The 5034-nt window shown below is 38.3% G+C and overlaps 1 long non-coding RNA gene across 1 annotated transcript; it reads left to right on the top strand.

The window, feature by feature from the left end:
• The first annotated feature begins 3256 nt into the window (after positions 1-3256).
• Positions 3257-4548, top strand: LOC121642597. The gene is made up of 2 exons (XR_006010924.1): positions 3257-3693; positions 4394-4548. It is a non-coding gene; the product is annotated as an uncharacterized LOC121642597 (long non-coding RNA).
• The last annotated feature ends 486 nt before the right edge of the window (positions 4549-5034 follow it).

The following is a 5034-nucleotide window of genomic DNA, read 5'->3' as shown; positions in this document are numbered from 1 at the left end:
ATTGAACCAGAACACTTGAAAGGGGGAGAGAGAGACGTCAGGTTCGCAGCATCCTGTCGCGGCCCATCTGCCTCTCTCTGCTCCTGCCGTTAGTCTCCTTTGTGAGGAGGAAGGGGTTTGAACATCAAAGAGCAGCCATGCTACCTTGGAGACAGAAACAATTAGTAGGGGATCTGGTGAAAGGTGGCATTGAGGAGAACCCCATTCCTTGATGGTTAAAAAAAAAATACGCCAATAGCTTTCTGAAGAGTTAAAGAAGGATTGGGTCCAAATGACTGAATGCCACAGAGTGGTATTAAATTGACTGTATCAATGGAATTGGATAATGACTGATTTAAATGCACCTTGAAAATGTGTTTATTTATTTGTCCCCATTTTTAAATTGAACCATATGACACAAAAACCACAACAAACTGAGCTAAAGAGAACCAGGAAAACACCTCGAGTATCTTCTCATTAGCACTCCCACAATATCTCCACAGCAGCCCGGCCTGAGTCCAGAGCAAATCTCAAGGGGGGTTGGTGCTTCATATAGAATACCCTTGAGCTGTTTCACAGCTATCTAAAATCTCCTCGATGTCTTTGCTTGCTCACTAAGCAACTCCACCTACTTTCACCCTGGCATGCATTTCATTATGAATGTGAAGTTTGAGTTGGCTCAGCTGCTGCTCTGTAATGCATTTGTCATCCATGACCAGGCCAGATGAGGTTAGACCAAATAAACAAAAAATTAGGTCAATATCATCTAGTCCTTTGTATTGGGGTCAAGCAGTACTATGAGAAAGGAGAACTGAAGGAGAACACTTGGTGCAATTTATTCATGTGCTATTAATTGAAATTTCACTTATATATACAATACTACTATATATACATATGCAAGTGACCATGCATTTGCAAAAGTTATTCTAGGCCACAATAAACTATACTGAGGTCATATATTTTGTTACGATTGTAAATAAAAAAAAAAGCAAAAAACAAAACAAAACAAAAAAAAAAAAAAAACAAAACCAAAAAAACAATGGTACTTATGTATTTCCCACTAAAAATGACAACTCTGCTGTAACCTCTTTTGATTTCTTATAATACAGTATAAGTTTGCACATTATGCCAAGAAATGTATAGATTAACTTCATAATTTAACTAAATAATCATTGGAAAATTCAAAGTAAAAACTATAGTATATCAGAACTGCTCTGGTCTTAATTAAGCATATTTAATATAATTATCTCTCAACAAAATGCTTCATCCATCTTTAGGTACAGCTAAGATATATTCAACCACAAGTAATGCATCTACCAATACTGTAAGAATTTAATATATCAGCCACACAGTTAATACCTCTAAATCTCTTCAAGGACATATGCCACACAATGAACAGGTGTGTGCATGAATGCAAGATCCATGGAAACATAACATTAACAAATGAGTGTACCTTAACTCACAATCTCTATAGAGGAAAAACATTTCTTTTATACATATATATAGTGTATAGTGTAATTAAATGTATTTTCTGCTGTCAGTGTGCATCATTTGCAGTCTGTTTAGTCTCACTATTTAGCATTGTTTATGAAGTATAAGTACTTTAATGTGGATGGACAGCAGCTCTGTGGAGCTTGCAGAGTTTATTCTCTTGATCTTGCACAAAGATACACTTCGAAGGAGCAGATCCTGATTCAAGGTTATTGCAGATATTATTCTGCCCCTTTCAGGGCAGGAGCATAGACAACAGACACAGACAGACAATCAGACAGATACCAGCCAATCGCGAAGCCGTACCAGACCTGCAGGCATATGAACAGCAGAGGCGGTATCAATCCCTGGAATGAGGCCGATGACCAATTCCAATTCAGGGCCACATCAAAGAGTGTGAATGCAGCAGCACTAACAGGGATGCTGGGGGGTCAGGGACACTAGCAGAGGGATTTAGTCATTTCAGAGCTTATGTGAAGCACCATGGAGAGCAGCCATAAAAGGACAATGTCACTTTGTGACCTGCGGTTGGAGGGATATGAACCTGGAGCTGGATGGGAGTGTTGCACTGTTTTGACAGACCGAAACATGCACAGAATGACTGAATTGCACAAAACACACAAACCTGCACACAAAAAGAAAGACTGAGATATAAAGACAGAGGCTTTACTGTTCCTAATTTTTCTCTTTGCTCTTATTTGCTTTATAACTTTGATCCATTTCGTGGTTTCTTATGTTTTTGTCCTTTCTTACTGACACAGAAACATGCAAGTCAACACATATATCCGTCTATGTGCATAAATCCAGAGGTGTAATTCCAAAGGATGATGATAGTAAATGACAATGGTAATTTTTGACAGTCAATTTACCACTGATGTCCAGTAAAAACCCAGTGCTTTTGCTTTAATGCAGCTTTGCATGGCAGCCATATATCACATACTTCTGTGACATTTACAGGGTGCAACGACACTCACAGGAGACATTCAGATCTGTCTCATCTGCATGCAGCGCTCCAAACATCAATCTGGGAATAGTCTGGTAGCTTTTAGGACCGATAAAGCTGATCAGGGACTTATTTATTGACTTTCTTTTTTTTTTTTTTTTTTAAGAGGAGACCTTTGTATGTGCAGTATCTTTAGTTTACCAATAATCAGAAAAAACGTGAACGGAGTTATAAACGTTATAATGCTTGTACAAACCAAATGTATTAGGTTTTTCAGTGAAAGACTTCCAAATCATTTAGTTTTTATTTCCAGAGTGGGTTTGTTGTCAAGTTATTTGCTCTGATGTCGCCTGGATAGAAAGCTGTCAAGGCACCATGCAGTGTCCAACACTTCTATTTCAAAATACCACCTATTTGGCATCAAGATAAAATAAATTGTTGCCATTTAGATCATAGCTAATGGTTGTTGTTGTCTAGAAGTGCTTCATTGGGAAAATAGTGCTTCAGTAGCTAGCACAGCTGGATAAGTGGAAACAATGAGCAGCATAAGGACTAGTAGGAGAAATGATGTCCTTCAGTGAGATCCACAGTGGCTCAGCATGGAGGATCACTGCATAACACAGTTTGGTATGTTAAGATGATTTGATGGTTTAGTGATGAAGATGCATTTTATTTTCTTTACCCTTGCCAAACAGGCCATGCTCCAAGATTCATTTGGATTTTTCAGGATAATTCCCAAGATAGATTTCCTCATCCATTGATGTAACAGTCCATACAACTAATCAGTCTAAACTATTTGTGGTGCAGAGGACTGAACTATTGTATGAAGCAGGATTGGCAATAGGACTGATCACGAATGACGTCAAAATGCTATTTTTAGAACAGCGTACTGCGCAGGCGCCGCCGCCATATTGGATTCGGACAAACAACCTGTAGAGCGTGTATACTGTGTTTGTACGAGCAAAGTTGCATTCCGAATAGCCGAATATTTCTTTAACAAAACCATTATGGTAACAACTAAACACTGCTGCTTCGGTGTCTGCCGAAGTGACTCGCAATATAGTGACCGTGAACATATGAAGGGAGTGTTTTTCATTCCATTTCCAAAGCCCGGAAGAGAACCAGAGAAATGCCAACGTTGGGTACGAGCTTGTAAACGGGAGGGATTCACTGAGAAAAATGTGACAAAGGATACATACATTTGCTCTCTGCATTTCCTCGGTGGAAAAGGGCCAACAATTGATGATCCAGACCCAATACCAGCAACAACATCTGGACAGGTAGGTTCTTTGCCTTTTCCGTGGCAGAATGGTCATTCATACAGTTCATGATATCCTTTTTCCGTAGCTGGTTGTCCAGACAATTGCCTCTACGCACAGCTCCACTCTTTACTGAACTTAAGGCAACTTCTTGTCTTTCATTACTGGACGAACTATTATAACTATTATTAATTATAATGTCTCGGATTCAGATGAATTTGAGACATTAGTGAGATCCCACCTGTTAATCCCACTTCTCAAGTATTGCTCAAGTAGTTATCTCAACTCAACCTCCTTTGTCTCAATGATGTCTTTTCCCCTTTTTTGCTTACCTCTTGCTTCTATGGTAACCTTAGGAGAAGTAATTCAGCAACAAATGATCACAGAATGATACGAGTATGAGAAGCTCAAACTAGTCTCATGAGACAAGAATGAACAACAGATGATAAACTCTGCTTTACTGTGGGCAGTTGTCATGGAATCCAGTAGCTGAACACTCCACATTTTGTAACACAGGCTTTTTAGACCTTACCTCTCAAAGCCACCAAAGTATTAAGACTAATGGGCCACTATTTATTTTTCTTTGACCTGCCTGTCAGCTGGGTGTCAATAAAACAGGCCAAGCTTGCTCAGCCAATGTTCTATTGTCATGTTTTGTTTTGTGATTGTGTTTATAAACCAAATGAGGTATTATCTTATAAAACTCATTTTCTGTTTCTAGGTGGAGAAAATAGCCCGCAAAAGGAAAGCTCCTACCCAAAGAAATGAGGCTGTTTCTGAAGCAAAGAGAAAGAGGAAAAGATTGACCCACAACAACACTCCATCGTCCATTAATTGTAATAGAAATGAAGTTCAAATAAAAACATTTCAGATGCATTTGTTTTTTTTATTGTGACTGATAATGTTCACTGTGATCTTGGTTGAAGATCCTCATTTGCTGGACTTGACCCTCGCTGTAATGCAGCTTTGATGTTATACCATGCACCACCGTCTACAGCTGGATCAATTGGTAATTTTTGATCCACAGCATGCTGGCATCTGTACAAACACAATGCATGGAGTAATGTATTTATCTAATAATCAAACAGAACAATGTCTCTGAAAATAAATATATCTTGCCTTTGTATTTATAATTCATAAAGGAGCTATACCTGATATTATTTTAATATGTCTAAGAAGAATGGTTTTTACATAGTATATTATGTGGTATAAGGGGTAAGTCCATAAAACCGAATGACTCATTGATTGCTAGGGATGTAAGGAAACAATCGAAAATTGATTTAAAATCAATTCAAACTGGTTTAAATGGAAATCGATGTAGAAAAAAGGAAAATTGATTTGCATGTAATGCATCAATGAAGA

The sequence above is a fragment of the Melanotaenia boesemani genome, chromosome 7, assembly GCF_017639745.1.
Source record: "Melanotaenia boesemani isolate fMelBoe1 chromosome 7, fMelBoe1.pri, whole genome shotgun sequence".
Classification (NCBI taxonomy): Eukaryota; Metazoa; Chordata; class Actinopteri; order Atheriniformes; family Melanotaeniidae; genus Melanotaenia; species Melanotaenia boesemani.
The sequence above is the reverse complement of the archived record's forward strand: the minus strand, read 5'-3'. Positions and strand labels throughout refer to the sequence as shown.